At 45.3% G+C, this 18,262-nt stretch overlaps 1 protein-coding gene across 5 annotated transcripts in view; it reads left to right on the forward strand.

Moving 5' to 3' along the window:
- Positions 1–5: 5 nt before the first annotated feature.
- ASMTL (acetylserotonin O-methyltransferase like) overlaps positions 6–18,262 on the forward strand; it is a 329,012-nt gene continuing 310,755 nt past the window's right edge. For 2 of the 5 annotated variants that reach the window (XM_086934244.1, XM_086934247.1), the window contains exon 1: positions 1,594–1,695. The gene's annotated coding sequence lies outside the window, so the exon portion shown is untranslated. Of the gene's footprint in view, positions 83–1,584; positions 1,696–18,262 lie in introns of those variants that run through there. The other 3 variants (XM_086934246.1, XM_086934245.1, XM_086934248.1) reach the window with 3 other exon arrangements.

Genomic DNA, 18,262 nt, shown 5'->3' on the forward strand with positions numbered 1-18,262 from the left:
AGTGACAGAGACGTCCTTGGCTACGCACAATGCGCATGCGCACTCAGAGAAACAAGTTGAGGTCCCCCAGCTGTCGAATAGGGTAAGAAGGGTAGATAGCAATGGGGATAAGACTACGCTCTATGATGTTGTGGGTTTGAGCGACTTTTTGTCTGGGCAGAAGTCTCCTTATTAATAGCAGTCTTTCTCCTAGTCCTGGCTGGTTTAACAACTCTCCCCTCCTTCGCAAATCGGTTGCAGTTTGTAGATTATATGACCCGTTAGAGTAGATACCTGCTGAAGCTTTTCGGTCAGAGTGTTGTGCGCGGCTCTGTATAACTTCAGAGAGTACAAAAGCCGTCCAGAGTCGAGACTGCGCCTCTTATCTGTTTTGCAGGGTCCGACACAGTCGCAGAGTATGCAGTTTGAGTTACAAACACAATTAATAAAAGGTGGCCGGTGTTAGATGGCAATACATGGTATAACGCGGCGTTTAAGGCAGCATAGTTTTTTTAAAGTTTAAAAAATACTTTGCCATACATGTGAATTTTTCAGACGCACTCGATTAAGAGTCTGTAGGGCAAACTCTAACTTGTATTGTTCAGAGAAGGACATTGTCTGGCCAGTCAACGCAACGCTCTTCGGTTAAAATGCCTCTGAACTGTAACGAGCATTGGGAAATTTAATAGGTCTCGCCTACTGGAGAACTATTGATTGAGTCAATGTTTTGTTAGTCATGTTGCACAGCGCGGCTCCTGTGTAGCATACCTGAAAGTGAGGGGGTAAAGCGCTATGACGCGCTAGTGTTGATCACGTCATAGCGCTTTTATTTTTTACTTTCAGCCATGGTGCATAGCAGCCGTGCTGTTGCGCTACAAGGCTAAAAACATTGACAAAGCCATTAGATCTCAAATAGGTGAGGCTATTTGGCTTTGCCATTGTTTGTTTGTGAGGCATGATGAGAGCGGCGATCTTTCAGGATTCTGCCCGGGCATTGGTTGTGGTATAGTTGCTTGGAGGGACTGAGAGGACACGAAGGCAGTGAGTACAACTGGCAGGTATTGTCGTTAACATGCGTGCTGTTTTTCGTCTGTCGCGTTCCTCGGCATTATATGCATAGGTAGAGCGTGGCACCAAGATGGCTTAATTTCGTTTAAGATTTGGCGTTATTTGTGAGCCATCGAATCGAAGTACAAAGTACCCGGAATAAACAATGACAAAACATGAGAATTAGCTTCTGGAGAGACAGTGCATGCACTCGGAGACACTCAATATTCACACATGCATCCATTTCACAGATAGCAAAACGGAGCTACACATATGCATACAAGCTGTCCCTGAAAAGACCACCACACCCACAGACAGCTATGCACACAACACAAAATTGATGCACACAGCAATTAATCTCGAGCTCAAGCTGTTTGCGTTTGTGCCGAATTTCAAGATGTAAAATCAGAAGCCGCCTGGAGCCACTAACAAAATGAAACTAGCAGAGGAATGGCCCCCCTCTCCCCCTCCCTCCCAAAAAAAGATTGAAGAGGAAGTCAATCAGTAGTAAGTAGGGGGTGGCCTCTGAGCCACTCCCCCTTTTTTTAAAAGACCAATAGGGGTATGCACTGCCTCAGGTAAGACCTAAAAGGCACAGGTGATGTACAGTCCTGTGAAAAGTACTGGTCTGGCTGAGCCAACTGCTGAGGTGAGAAGGCCAATGGTGTGGTGAGTATTGAAGAAGTGAAGGGTCTGGATTGACGGATGGGGTTTAGATCTGGTATATTGTATATTGTGATGGGTGGTCCAGAGGAACTGCTGAAAGAGTGGTAGAAGAGTAATGGAATGGTACTGTTGGATGTGAGACAGCTCAGGAGTGAGTAAAGGCTCAGCAGTTTGGATATGGGGCCATGAGTAGCTGGGAGTTTAATTACCTGTGGAACCTAAGGATTGTACTGCTGGCTCATGTAAGGATTTGAAATGCTTCTGTAAGTTAACGGCTACCTATGCAACTTGATTTCTATATTGTGAGTTTGTTATTGGGAGTATAGCTTTCCTGTCTTTACGGGTAGCTGAGCTTTTTGAGGCTTTAATCTGTAAAATCATTTTAACTTGAGGAATGGCTGTGCAGCCTTGAACCAGAGTGTATATTACATGGACCTTGAAAAGTGGCTGTACTGCAGGTATCTATATGATCTTTACTTGTGTTAGAGCATTACTGTCAGATCTGTGGGGTTTTCAGGCCTATGTTTTCTGATACAAGAGCTGTTGTGTCAGACACAGAAGACTGGCAACCACTGTATCCAATAGCTTCAGGCCCTAGCGGACCATGCCCAACTGGACCACCCTCACCTCTGACAACACCCTCAGGATCATGAAAAGCATCCACTCCAGAGCCCCCCTTGGATCCATGCCCTCACTACATCTTCAACAGAGCCTGCACCTCCATTGCACCCGAACTTTGCTGCACCATCAAGTCCACTACCTTCCCTGAAGACTAGATACACGCAGAGATCAACGCCTTGCTGAAGAAATCCTCTGCCGACTGACCTCAAGAACTATAGACACATCTCTCAGCTCCCCTTCGCAGCCAAAGGTATCGAGAAAGCCATCAATGCCCAACTCTGAGTTCATCAAAACAAACCACATCCTGGACCTCTCCTAATTGGGATTCAGAAGCAACAGCAGCACCAAGACCACTCTCATCGCTGCCACAGGCAACATCAGCACCCTCATTGACCGAGTTGAGACTGCTGCCCTCATCCTCCTGGACCTCTCAGCCGCCTTCGACACCATCTCCCGCCACACCCTTTGCACAAGACTCCACAATGCCAGAATTCGTGTCAAATCCCTAGATTTAATCCACTGCTTCTTTACCGGACAAACACAGAGAGTCAGACTTCCACCCTTCAACTCACAACCCACAGAGATCAGCTGTGGAGTGCCTCATGGATCTTCACAGAGCCCCACTTTCTTCAACATCAATGTGGTCCCACTTGCAGCCATCGTGATTAACCACAGACTCGGCATTGTCTCCTACACCAACAATACCCAGCGGATTCTCTCCCTCACAGATGAACACACAGCCGTCAAGAGCAACTTCCACAGCGGGATAAAGGCAGTCACAACCTGGATGAAGGACAGCTTCCTCAAGCTCAAATCAGAAAAGACCGAAGTCCTCATCTTGGGCTCTAACCCCTCCTCCTAGGATCACTCCTGGTGGCCTGTAGCTCTTAGAAGCCCCCGTCACACCTACGGACCACGCACAAAACCTCAGCATCATCTGGGTCTCCTTGCTCTCACTGAACTGCCAAATCAATGACCACTTGTTCTCCTGCTTCCACACGATCCACCTGATAGATATAATGCTTAAGTTCATCCCAGCCACTTTTAATTATTTACTGCTGCCCTGCATCCTGTTGTTTGTTCGTTTTTGAGGACTGTGCTGCTGCAGATAGGGACCAATCATTCGCAAATTGGTTTCGGCCCTACCCTAAAAAGGACAGTTGAGCTAGGCCACATACTTAAGATACGTTCCTGCACTGTTGAGTTTCAAGAGAGCTAGAGCTTGAATCCTGTGGCACAGCAAGATACTGGACCTGTCGTTTGGCCATACCTGTCCCATTATGGCCTCATTACCAGTTCCCTACTAAATCTGCGGGGAGTTACTAGACCTGAATTAACAAAAGGTGAAAACCTGCGTGATTTGCTGGGTCATTTTACACAGTATTTCACTGGTTCTGTGGATTTTAATATTATTTTTTTAGCTGCAGCTTTAAGCTGGTGTCAAATAATAGCATGGGCTGCAGCTGAAGAGAATTCATGTACAGATGGCATGGGAGAGTAGCATGAATCAGAACAGACTCCTGTGCTGCTGAGTGTAGCATTGCATGCTCTCCTCCCATTGCTCAAATTGGGTGAAGTGGTGGCCAATCTAAACCTCACTCTGTCCATGGTGGCTTTACTCTGTCTGTTCTTGCACCTGGTAAAACGAGGCCCGTGGTTCCTGCCCCTGATAATCTTGGTCACAGGAACAATTTGGCATTCACCTGGGCAATAACACCTTGGGGTTTTTACCTCTCTTGTCAGCTCGTAATGAGGTCCTTAGAATTTTCACTGAAAAGAACAAATAGTGATGAATGGAGTTCTTGAATACTCAGCTACTGGTACACATACTAGGTCGCATTCGATTCCAATAATTATTTGCTCACTTTGGCACTACAGTTGGGGATCAACCATTTGCAAATTTGCCTTGCCCTGCCTCAAAAGACACAGTCCAGTTTGAACTGAGAACTCAAACAACCATATACATGTTTCAGCCTTGTTGTACTCAGTCAGTGAGGTGCGGCTTGAGTCCTGCGGCATAGCAAAGCACTGTACTCAATTTTGGCGTACTTCTTTCACATAGGGTTGCTCACTGAGAACAAAAAGAAACCAGCTTAGACAGATCATGTACCTAATGACAATGAAGAGAAAGTACCGCTTACATTTAGCGAGATAAATTTCAACTAGGTGATGTTGTCCTGCGTATCTTGGGGCTGTCTAGAAATTTTGAGCAAGCCCATACCAAAGTAGAAGTCAAAGAAGCCATTTGAGACGTCTCCTCAGCAAAATCTTGTAATCAAATAATTTGCTCATGGACTTTTACCAGACATATTTAGAACTTTTTGCATTGCGCTTGGTGCAGCTGTAGTTTGTAGACTTAGACAAGGGGCAGCTCCCTAACCAGATAATTCTTAATTGTTTCTCATGCAAAGCCTGGGTATGTCCCTACAGATTCATCCTCAAATATGTGGATTTGTGGAGTAAGCTAATCACCGATGAGGGATATCCAGGCGCTAGAGCAGGATGGTGTAGGCCCCTATTGATGTAAACCTCTGAGTACGAAATTCCTAGTGAACTTCTGGCAAAGAGGTTTCAACCAATTCACCCGGACCAGAATGGATTTATCTCGAAGTGCCATGCAACGTTAAACATTGGTCGCTTGCTGGTAGTACTGGAGGAGACATGAAGGTCAGCTTGGAAAAGGGTATAATACTTTCAACAGGGTCTTCCTGGCTATGGTGCTCAGCCGAATGGGTTTGGGAGGACCTGTGCTCTGTTGGAAATCCTTGTTGTACGTACACCAAATGGCCCGTGTTTTCACAGACTAAATTATCTCTGCTGTGTTGATAGGCATGAAGGAAGGGTGTTCTATGTCTCCCATGCTGTTCACATTGATGATGGGGGTCGCTAGCTGAGTCAAGTGGATGGAGAGAGCAGTAAGGGGTGTCTCACCGTTGGATGGTGCACATATTTCTCTTAATGCAAGCATGGTCCTTGTGTGCCTTCGAAAAGGCCTAACAAGTGTAGACAATACTGTGTGGGCACTAATAGGCTTTGACCATGTGTTGGGCCTTTGAGTGAATGGTGGGCACAACCTGATGCACCTAGGTGATCAGTGCACCTACCTTGCCAAACAACAAGGACATGGCATAGGACCCAAATTCATTATGGTGGCTAGGGGTATAGATTGATCAAACATAGGCGAACCTGAAAAAGAGGAACCTGGGCAGGTCACTAAAACACTATGTACTGATGTTCAGTTCTAGAACTTATTACCAATATCAACCATGGGTTGTATAGCACTGGCTAAAATGATAATGGTAAATATGCTTAATGTGAAGGAATTGGTAAGCGCACTGCCTCCGATTAAATTGTGGTTGTAAGGGTGTGCCCTGCTCCAGGGAATCACTCTCTGAACTGGAGTGTAATGTGTATCAAACCAGGTTGCATCCCCAGAAAAATAAAACTGCGGCTGAACGAGCACAAAAGTAACCTTAGAACGAAACAAATGAAATCTACGGTAGCCCATCATTTTGTTGAAGCTGGATATAATGTTAGTCAATTAAAATTCTGTATCCTGGAGAAGATAGAAAAGCAAGAAGGAAGAGACAATCATAACTTTCTTTTGCAACAAGAGATTTACTGGATCAGCCATTTGCGTTCTTTGAAGCCCAACGGAATGAACGATCGTATGGAGTTCCTGTGCTATTTATGAATTCGAGACTGTTTGTGTATAGATCCATTACACACATATAGTACATGAACCCACAGCATTATCTTGATTTGTTATGTACATAAATTCATTTTTGTTTACTTCATATCCATTAACGTGTATTTAGTGATGATATGTTTATCCATCAGGTGGCGTTTACTTTCCACATAGTTCTATTACAGTGTTTTCACCTTGGGGCAATCAGGGATGTATTGATAGCTGCTTTATGATCATTTAGGAATGGAGGGAATTTAATTATTGCCCAGTCTTTATACTATACTTTGACGTTACTGTGACTAGAGCACGGTAGTCACTTTTTCTATATCACACCAGCATATTTTTCACTCAATCTATAGTCCTCTTTCTAACTTTACTAACAGCCACGCAAACGTCATCACGACGACACCACACATATATTACGTCTGAGAGTCTTGGTTATGACACACTCAAGCAGAGACGATGATGGCACCTGATCTGCTTTCTAACCTGAGACACCGGTAAGCACGCTTAGCATATATCTTGTATCGTTTCTACACTATAACCAATGTCACATCGTGGTAAAGATAATGCCGCTTCTCACATCATAATCACTTAGACCGCTCTCAATTGTAATGGCACTTTTTTCACGTCACGGTAAAGAAAAACTGTTCCCATGGTACTACCCGTTCGTAACTCTGTTGCACCACCGCCCCAACACAAAAACCACTAGCACGCCATCATGTGCGGTAAAGATAAACCTGTCGGTACTGTTCTATCACATTATGGCACATCCATGACCTAATTTTATTTCTTAACCATACGCTAGCACACCACCGGTTATTTGCGGATCTTGGTCACATGTGGGTTAAGGTTCCTGTACTATTCAGTGGCATTCTTCTTTTCCATTAAACTAACTTCCGTCATCATTAATGTTGTAGATTATCCCCAGACGAAGGCTTCACAGCGAAATGCATTGGGATTTATAAAGTGTATACTCGCCATACTGCATTCTGGGAAATGTAGTTCAAAAAAGCATTTCTGTTTGACAACAAGAGAGAAAAGTATTGTGACGTAACAATTTTATTAAACAATGAAACCTACTTATACAGAGTTGTGTTTCTATGAACCAAGAAAGAAATTGTTGAAACCTTCACCAAGGACTATTTAACCAGTGCCCGGGGCACATACCTCACTTGTATGGGGATGCAACCTGGTTTAAAATGATAATGGTTCCACACTTTATCATTTTACAGTCCTGCTGGTGTAGATAGTGAGGCTTGATCTGGAGCCCAGCAAACATAGGGTGGCACTGAACAAACTAAAACTTCAGTGAGACGATAGTGGCCTTGGTGCTTCAGACTTTGAATATTATTATTAATATTATTTAGCTGCTTAGATCCACTAGACTGCATGCAGCTTAAACGGCTCTCTCCCAGCAAACAGTTCTTACTACAGGCATGCACAGGAAGGGGCAATGAGCTACCTAATAATGAACTGTTGGGCACAGTATAAGGACAGTTCACCGCTGCTGATGTCTTCCTTGATATTCTAGGGTATATCCCTACGGAAATGTGATCATCAGCAGTTTATGCTCCAGCCTTGCCATTAGTAGGAGACCTGGGTTCCCAGGGTAACCACACCTCCAGACGATTAAGTGATTGGGCAGCCACAAGGGTAACATCAGTGGGAAATGGCTATGAAAATGGCATGTTCAAAACTGCCGAAGAAGCATTAGAGAGAAATGGTCTGCCACCAGAACAATTCATACGACACAGAGCATTGAAGAAGGTCTATCACCAGGAACGAGTTTGACATTTGAGGAGCTGTGAACACAAGGTACTTTAGTAGCTGCAAAGAATAGAGGTTACAAAACAAGTAAAATTTCCTTCAGGTGCAGCCGAATAAGGTGTATAGGTTTAGGAAAAAAAAGAGAGCTAATTTCCAATCAGAACTGATAAGTGTTACAGTAGTAAACAATTATTTAGTGCTCTGGCAACTGAGGAAGCATACAACTCTGCCTGGTAAAGAGGGAGGCTTTGCACCTCCATGTTTTAAGCTATAGTAATATTTCACCCACTTCGCTCTTTTCTAGTTATATCAGGGGGTCAATTTCTGGCACTGCAATCAATTAAAGACAGCACACCACTTCCTTTCTATTTTATTTGAATACTACACTATACAACACAATGAAAGCGCACCCATTGCTAATGTTATCATAATTTGTGTCTAGCCCTGATCTATGTGACCGTATAACTATAACCTGTTACGGTAGGGAGAGTGAAAGTAGCAGTGCCTGTATAACAGTTTTGGGACAAATGCTTAAATCAACCTCTCACAGATACCCAAAAAATAGTATGTTGTGCCCAAACATGTGACATATCCATCAACAGTAAACATTGGCTAAATATATATGTCTGCTATTATTCTACTAAGAAGGCTTTGAGAGCGAATTTGGGGAGGACAAAGTGTTGACATTTCAAGTTTCTGGCACATATTTCCTTAATTTAGGCTTGAACTGTCCTGAGGTTACTGTGCATTGGGCTTCTGTGTTTGCTGAACTTATTGGCCTTGTTGGGTTATGTTCAGGATATTCCAACTGCTGTGCGGAAACTCGTCACTTCACTGAACTGCTTGCAAAGTTTTGGTCGTGGGCCAAGCCCCACAATGTAAGATTGGTTTGCATAACTTCTATATAATAAAGTATCAGAGGTCTGTGTTTCTTAACTCTCACTTTCCGTTAAATGTAGTTAAATGTGTGATCCATAGCCTACTTTCCTGATGAATATGAAAAACACGCCTCGCCTTCCTCTCCTTGGAAATTGTGATGTTGCTTATATAAGAGGGGAGGCATCAGCTAACCAAAACTAGAATGACGATTTCAGGGTTCATAATTTAGTCACGCAATAGGTTTTGCATTCAACAGTTATGGGATTCCTTGTACACTAATTTTAAAATATACTTTGTGGATTTTGACTGAACTCGCTTCGGTTATGACATATCTAGCTGGTAAAATTTGCTTATGTGCTTCACTACTTTTAAGATGACTCTGAGCAGCTACTGAATTATGTATTGAATGTTACTCTGTAAATGATTAAGTAGAAGGTAAAAAAAGAAGTACTGTCCAGCTCCTGTAAGTTGGAAGTGGGTCATAACAGATAATTTCCTTGACCATTGTTTGGTCTGTTTCCTATTGACTGATACGCTGAAAATTGTGAAGTTTGAAATCTATATATAGATCACTGGCAGCTTTCCTGTATGATTTCTGTTTGTCGGGTGCCCCACAAGACTCGCCTGGGCTTGTGAAGCTATTCCGCAGAGACAAGGACACCCGCTCCTGTACCCACCTAACCCGTGCGGGGAGTGGACCCAGCAAGGACGAGATGGAACCAGGGAAGGGAGCCAAAAAAGGAACTGAGGAGACTTGGTGGAAGAGGAGTAGGGTAGGGTCTGGGCACGTCTGAGGAAATAAGAAAAAGACCCAATTAGGATAAAGCACTACTCCTATTACAGAGAATAACCACGAAACACATGCAGGAATGAGCCCCTGTTCTCTGACTTACCACGGCGTGAGATACGTGCAGGATCTATGAAGAAAGGTCATCAAGTTAAGCGTCTATGCGCTTCTGCAACCCACCAATGGAAAGCGCTCCTGCGCAATAAACGAAGAAAGCAAGAAAAACCACCAATGTACAAAGGCTCCTGTGTGTCATAGAACAAACAAGGAATAGCGCTCCTGCGCGGTGAATGAAAACGAAGGAATAGCGCTCCTGCGCGGTGAATGAAAACCAATGTGATAGCGCTCCTGCGCGGTGTGTCCCTAATAATAACAAGCTCCAGGGTAAGCGCTATAGCGCGGCCCAGTATCTAGTCAATAGTGCTCCTGTGCACTATAAACATGAGCAGCAGCGCACCTGCGCGGCTGCAAGAACAAAGGATATTCCGGGAAATGCTTACCTGTCCACACGAAAGGGATATGTACAGCGCTCCTGCGCGGCACGAAAACCCCAGGCGAAACAGGACATGGAACGCAAGAAAGCGGCGAAAGGAAAAGTCACCAACAGTGCTCCTGCGCGGCACGAAAACCCCAGGGGAAACAGGACATGGAACGCCAGAAAGCGGCGAAAGGAAAAGTCACCAACAGCGCAGCTGCACTGTTTGCGTTACCGGGTCTCGCTTCCAGGTGGGAACTGCCAGGTCGTCACAAAGAGCATCGGGAGACTGACCTCTGTGACCTGCTGGGCTCAGGACGGGTTCAGCAAAGAATCAGAAGCACCGATCCGGCGGGACATTACGCGTTTAAGCGTTTACCCCGGAAGTGCTTTTTGGTGGCATAGAACTAGACCGTGACTTCACTTACGCCCGAAAGTGAGGATTTCCGATGCCTGCATGTGTTTTGCGGCGCTTCGGAACGGCGAAATAGCCGCGACATGACACTGTTGGACTTGGCCCTTTTTGCAGGGTCATCCCTGAACTTTTTGCCTTCCTTCTATATTTTCTCTGACCTGTTGTTGGCTATTTTATGACTCTGGACACTTTACCAGTGCTAAAGTGCACATGCTCTCCCTATTGTAAATTTATGTATTAATTCGTGATTCCATGATTGACTATTTGCTTTACTTGTCAGACCCTAGTACAGTACACTAAGTGTGCCCAAGGCGTGTAAATCCAAACGCTGCTAGTGGGCTAGCAGCACTGGTTTTGTCACCCACCGAAGCAGCCTTGTAAAATGTGTCTAGGGTCTTTAATTGCAGAGCCTGCGTGCAGTCTTGTACTGTCATGCTGACTGGGCAAGTGCACCCACTTGCCAGTCCCTGAACTTTCCCTTTTCTTCATATCAGTCACCCCTATGGTAGGCCCAAGGGCAGGGTGCATTGTAAGTATAAGGTAGGAGAAGCCCTGATGTGTGTGGCATGTTCTAATAGTGAATTACAGCAATTTTCGTGTTTCACTATTGCAAGGCTACCTGTTCTCCATAGGCCAGAATGGGCTGTTAGAATTATTACATTTTATAATCCTAACTGACTCAGAGAACATGGTAGAAATTCGAGTTTAGTATTCCTGGACTCAAAATGATAAAATACATCTTTTAGTAAAATGGGTTTTAACATTCTGTGTTTGCAAATACCACTTTTAGAAAGTAGGTATTTGCTTGCCTAACCTTTCAAGCCTGCCTCTGCTAGGTTGAGAATTCCTTGTCTGGAGTTTGAGGGACAGGGCTGAGGGATTCCAGGAGACAGAATGAGTCAGCCCGGTGGTGAATAGGGAGATCTGCATCTAGATGGGAGGGAGGAGTTGCACCTGGGACCTGAATAGGACTGTGCCCGCCCCCCACAGTGCTGGCTCCACTCCCTGTGGTGTGTCTGATGTCTCTGCCCTGCACACTGAAAGAAGAGAAGGAAGACTGTCAACAAAGTGCTCAAGGGCTGTACTTTCCTTCCACAATGCTGGCTCCACCTCCTGTAGGGCATCTGATGTTCCTGCCCTGCACTGTGAAAGGAAAGGAGAAGTCTGGTAAACAGTGCTTCAGAACTGGTTTGGACTGGGCACAGGCCCCTCTGCCCTCAGAGAACAAAGGATTTTGGGGTATAAATATTGGGACCCTGATCCCAAGAAATTAGATCACTTATGGACTTACAAGACAAAACCTCTGCTGAGGAGAAGGAACCTTAAGAAACTGAGGAGAGACTATTCCCAAGCTGAAGTGCTGCTTGGCGGATTGTCCTGTAGTGGTTGCCTGACTGCCAAAGGGAGGAGAAAGAACTTGGTGGACTTTTCTTTCAACTTGTGCAAAGATCTCCAAGGGCTTGGAAGAGAGCTTGCCCCCTGACTGAAGTCCCAGGACCAGTGGACTTCACCAGCCTTTGTGAATTGCTGTGGGAAACAAGTGGTTACAGAGGCAGGGAGCTGTAGCCGACTCTCACGACCGGCCTGGTGTCCTGTACCACACCAAGCAACGTCCGCCTCGAACAATGCAAGCTCTGAGCTCACCGACTACATCCTGATGCCGTCACCGAGCCGTAGCCTGCACCGCGACTGGAAGGACACCGCGACGTGCAACGCCTTGCTACGCCAATTTGTACTGGCCTGACCGACGCGGTCACTGCTGCTGACTTCGAGTCCTGTGACCTCACCGGAGTTGGGCACCGCCTCGCACGCTTCGCGATGCACCGCCCGACTCGCACTGCTGTCTGGACTGATCGACGCCAGCTCCCGAACTCCGTACAAAAGGGGGTGGTGATGGACGGAGCATCTGAATCAAATCAAACACTCACACCCAGTCAAAAGATCTGGGTTTAATCCATCACCGTTCTTTAGCCCACTCTGCCACCCCAGTTTAGACATGGCCATATGCAAATCAGTCTGACCCTGTGCCTCATGGGAACACCCCCTTTTGTACAGCTCGCCACACCGCAAGCCGCAATTACTGAATCGAAGCATCGTCTCACCCTGCAATGCAAGCCTTGGATCCACTGACTTTGTCAACGGGCCACTGCCTGCACTGCATCAAGGGACAACGCGTCCTGCAATGCTTCCTTTCTGCCCCGCAGCGAAAACCGATACCGGCTAGCACATCGTGCCGGCCGCCCCAAGTAAAAGGTACTGTGACTGAGTCTGTTGATATTTGAGTGGGCCCATGCCGACACGGTCAGCTGGATTTGCTACTCTCTGTTATTTTCCCCAACGCTGTAGCCCGTCCGGGCTACCAACTCACACACAACCTTGATTTAAGCCTTTTTAACAAGAACTCTTGCAATCTAATAGTACTGTGGATTCTTTTATCGTTTATTGGTCTTGTGGTAACTCTATATAAAATATACTTATTTTTGATATACAACCTTGTGTGGTGTCCATCTGTACTGTTGTCACTGGGTTACTGTATGTGGTCACAAATGCTTAACTTACAACGCCTTTGAAATATGTTGTGACTGCTCGCGCCACGCTACCTAGTGGGTGAGCAAGGGTTATTTTAGGAGGGTAATCCCCCTTACTCTGACTAGAGGAGAGGGTCCCTATTTGTCACAGTTACCTACCTATGCCAACTGGAGACCCCTAATTCTAACAATTTCCAGTTGTAGTACTGCCTTTTAAGTGAGAATGGATGCTCGTGCCTTTTCATGACCACCCCATACTTCTTATGACAAGAGCGTAAAATGGACTGTTATCCATGCCAGGAGTAAATGCTGTATGCAGAGATGTCAGTTTACAGCCAGTAATATAAATGCAAAATCAACTACTTTATTGTCTTGGGGCAACATCTAATATTAACCCAAATGTCTGTTGCATTTGTACAAAACTGAAGATGTCCAAGTTGTCTCCAGATTGGCCATATTGACCAGAGAACGGACGTGACTGCACAACTGCTTAAAGAAAGCTTATGATAAGGATTGCTGACCAACAGTGAGAAGGATTTCAGCTCAAGTGAAAGATGATTTGGATTACCCCCTGAAGCTAAACCAAGCTTGTATTAAAATTAGGTGTGGCGCAAAGAAATTCCTGGTGCATACCCCTACACATTTACATGGTTAGCTCTATAAAATCAATTCCAGAACACCATGTTCTAATATTTTGGGTCACAGTGGATATTTAGGCATTGATGAATGACTTACACCTGTGAGGAAAATATTCACTGGCACTACTTGACTACAGATGTGGATTCATATTTCAAACAACTCTTCATACGTACTGTAACGTGGAAGTCTTCAACCAAGCCACCATTTTACATGGTATATGTTAGTTGGCTAGAAATATACTTGAAACATCTTAAAAGATTGAAAAAAATAATTAAACTGAGAACGTTAAATTGTTAAAGCCGCTGATGCGAAAAATGTCAGGTTTAGCAAGGCATGAATGATTCCTCATCTGGCCTCCTTACCACCTTATAAACTAAATGCATTTATAAACTAAATGCATTTTTGGAGAGTTAACCCTACCTCGTGTTCCCCATCCCAAGCCGCAGCTTCTTCCGTTTCCATTGAATGAGCCCATCCACCCTACCTTAGTAAGGGGAACAAACCCTCATTTCATGCTGTTTTTTTGTTTAGGGCCATCTGGACTTAATCTTCTGTTCTTCTCTCGCAAGGCAGTGAATTTATATAAGGTTAGTTTGGTGTGTTTATTTGCCGTTTAAGCATTACAAAGACTTAAGAGGTGTGCTGACCAGTTTTGTAAATTTCTTTGACAGTGCTTGGGCCTTTTTTGTTGTTTTAGCAGAAAGTGTGCTGGCCCTTTTTAAACCGGTTATTGTTCTATATTGTATATTTAACATAATGATGCTCTGGCCCGTTGAAATGTTTAAGCATGCTGCTTGAGCTCAGGGCTCCCTAGAAACAAGCATTTGCAATGCAACAGGTCTCGCATCAGTTAGAGTTAGAGTTATTGGCATTGTTATTACAATGTTAGCTTAATGGTATTGTTTGTAGTGTAGTGAATTTATTTCACAGGTAAGGAGTGCAATGTATGTGTGTAGTACGTATGTGGATGTGTAACTTACCTCCCAGCTAGTGATGGTGGCAAGAGGAGTAGGTAGCAGTAGTGTGCAGTGTTTGAATATTGCAATGAATAGTTCAACCCATTTCTCTGTGCCTCAGCATTCTCCGCTGACAAAATCACAAGCCACTAAATCTTACTCATTAACAGTGAAACTCTACTTTTTTCGTTTTTTTTTTTTTGAGAGTTTGCGGTCCGAACAGTTCTGCCAATGTATGGGGCGCCTCAATATTTATAGGCGGTACCCTGTGTAGAGTATTCAGCCTGTTGCATACCAAGGTAAGAGAGGGACTGTACCACCCTAGGCACACTTCTGGAAACTCTATAACCCACTGCTCCTCACTGTGTCCCCAGATCCCTCCTTCCACACTAACACCTAATGCATTGCATCACTGTGGCACACTGCACATTACATTAGGGGCACAGTAGCCCTCTCTGCAATAGAACTGTACAAACATGAAGCCTAGGCATACAACACAACAGTAGGCAATCTCCCTAAAGCACAAGGATGTGGCGTAATGACCAGAGCTGCTGAGCGGGAAACTAAGGAACCAGGTTCGAGTCACGGCGTTGGCTCAACATTTTGTGATTCTGGACAAACCAGTTAATCTCCCCGTGCCTTCCAATAGGCAATGAGATATGCTCCGGGGCACCAATGCATGTACAAGACCCGATCGGCTCATTTTACTTTCACTCTGTGTGTGTAATTGCTGGGGCTCAGTGTTGCTGAAAGGCTGATACTTGGGCTGCAAGTGTGCTCACTGTGGAAAATTTTACTGGGGAATTGTTTTTAATGCCAAACTACTGATTATAATCTTGCCGGTACATATTGATTCACACACTCTCCTGGGGAAAGACGAACGCTAGAACCCTGTGGTGTCCGTCTGTCAGAGCGCGCTAGTTCTTTTCAAAACTGCTTAAAAGCCACGCTGGCGCGAACGCGCTGATGGCGCGTCAAAGGCGCGCCAAAGGCAAACCCGTCTGCGCCCGTCAGCACCCGGAAAGTGTCCAGGGCCACAACCCCTGGTCAATTTGTGCCCCTTAGCTACTCAAGAGAATCACTACTGACGCTTTGGGGGGTGCGCTGCAGGGATGGTGGCATGATTAACCTGGAAGGTGAGAGGGGAAGTTTCTCTGTCCGCACTGCTGCTATCGAGCTGATGGCATCATTGTTAGGAGCACTGGAACAAGGGACAGGATAGCTTGCTGTACAAAAGGAGGTAATCCAGAGGGCTACTGGCCACAGGATCAGATATCCCCATCCTTAATATTAAATGGTTTGCAACATGGCCGGTGGCTGCCCCAGTAAACGGGCTCCTGTGCATGCTTTTGAATACACGCTCCGTAGTTAAACCTAAGTATCAGCTGGAAATACTACTGAATGCACATAGCCCTGACTTGGTCTTTTTAACGGAGACCTGGACGGACATAACTTCAATCCCTTTTTGGAATGTGGCCCTGCCTTTGGATTATGCACTTTCTAACCAAGGCAGAGTAGGTAGTAGAGGGGGCGGTATCACCATTATCTATAAGGAGGGCCTGAAGGTCCAGACGGAGGTAGTGGCTGACCTCAAGGATGAAGCAATGCAATTTTGTGTAAGGCTCAAGGATGAGACTGCACTTCATGGCCTATTGGTCTACCGGCCGCCGGGTACTAGAGCTGTTTTCAACAGCTCTTATGTCCTATATGGAATTGTGTGTTAACTACGAATGAATTCTTTACAATTCTAGGTGATTTTAATTATCACCCGGAGCTGGCCACCGACTCAGACACGGGCAGACTTCTAGATCTTATGGAAGCGCATGGCTTGCATCAGCTAGTATCTGTACCCACACATCAAGAGGGCCACACCTTAGACAGGCTTTTTTCTAACAACCCGGATATTTCCCTGGGTGGTGTAGAGGCTCTCCCTTGGACCGACCACAAAGCAATATTCTTTGAGGTTAGGGCCAGGGAACTGGGGAGGTGCTCTTCTCATAAAGCTATCAAAGTGACGTTTCGTCGCTGGAGCAAGATAACAAATAACGGCCTATAGGCTGCTCTTGACCACTCCCCTCCAATTTTAGATAAGGACAATGAAACGGCTGCTATGCAGTTCAATGAATGGATTCAAGGTGCAATAAACTGTGTTGCCCCTGAGCAGACCGTCACTGCCAACAGGCGCCCTTCGGGGAGACCATGGTGTGGCCTTGAACCTAAACTACTAAAAGTTGAATGCAGAATATTTGAGCGTCTTTGGAGAGGGGATTACAGCAGGATTGGTAAAGACGCTTACAATCAGGCCTTGAACAGATATAAGGGGGCCATCTTGGCTGCTAAGAATGCACATTTCACCTTGAAAATCCAGGAAGCTGGAAACTCTGCAAAGGAGTTGTTTAAATCTGTGTCTTTTTTGACTAAACCCCAGCAGGGTAGCGTGTTTAAACCGGACCAGGCGTTTTGCAATCAGCTGGCGTTTTTTTTCCAGGATAAGGTTCAAACAATATACGATGATTCGGCAAATACATCAAATTCTCTGCCGGGTACAAATCAACCACTCCCGGAAGAGGAGATACTCCCATGTAAACTGCTATGTTTTAACCCTCTATCTGAAGAGATGGTAATAAATATCTTAAAATCTATTAAATCTGGTTCATCCCGCGATCCTTGCCCTCCGGCCATTATGCATCTTGCGGCGGAGAGGATAAGTAAGACCCTCACCTCCATTATTAAACAACTCTTAACATCTGGCATTTATCCTGTAGCCTGGAAGACAGCTTATATTAGGCCGATCTTGAAGAACCCCACTTTGGAGCCTACGGAATGTAAAAATTACTGGCCAATCTCGGGTTTGCCATTAGTAGCTAAGATCTTGGAACGATCGATGAATAAAACATTAACTGAATATATGGACAGAAATAGGCTACTTGACCCATCCCAACATGGCTTCCGCCTCAGACACTCCACTGAATCTGCCTTGATTGCTACAGCCGAGGGGATTCGAACAGTAGTCGATGGAGGGCCATTCTTGTTCTCCTGGATATGTTGGCTGCATTCGACACCGTTAATCATACGGTGTTGGAGCGGCGACTACAGGAGATTGGAATCAACGGGACGGCTCTTGCCCTCCTCTCATCGTTCTTAGATAACAAGAAACAAAGCCTGAACTGGGAGGGTCTTCAGACGGACAGTTTTAATCTGCCCTGTGGGGTGCCGCAGGGTTCAGCCCTGCCCGAAGCCGTTGGCTAGACTTGTTAGGAAGCACGGTTTTACCCTCGTGGCGTATGCAGACGACTCACAGCTGCTGATATCCGTTTCAGACAGGCCGGAACTAACCGCGGAAGTATTCCATTCCTGTCTGAAGGACGTCATGAAATGGATGAGCTGGATTTTTCTAAAAATTAATACAGAGAAAACCGAATTGATCGAATTTGGTACCGGACCACCGACCTGGAGTAATCTGTGGTGGCCGCTAGAGGCCGGGTAATGTCCTTTAACAGTAAAAAGAGTGAGGAATCTAGGGGTCATTTTCGATGACAAACTGAATATGTCAGCTCAGGTGAATAGTCTCACATCAGCCAGTTTTTTCCTACTTAAGACCCTTTGTAAAATCTTCCCTTTCATTCTCATGGCACTCCAGAAAACAGTTATGGCCGCCCTTTTTATGTCCAGATTGGAATATTGCAATGCGATGTTTTTAGGCATCGACGAGCATCAGATTAGTAAACTTCAATCACTGCAGAACGTGGCCGTTTGAGTGATTCTAAAGCTTCCGAAGGGTCATCCCACCACTCAAGGCAGACGGGCACTTC

Source organism: Lissotriton vulgaris, chromosome 8 (assembly GCF_964263255.1).
Source record: "Lissotriton vulgaris chromosome 8, aLisVul1.2, whole genome shotgun sequence".
NCBI lineage: Eukaryota > Metazoa > Chordata > Amphibia > Caudata > Salamandridae > Lissotriton > Lissotriton vulgaris.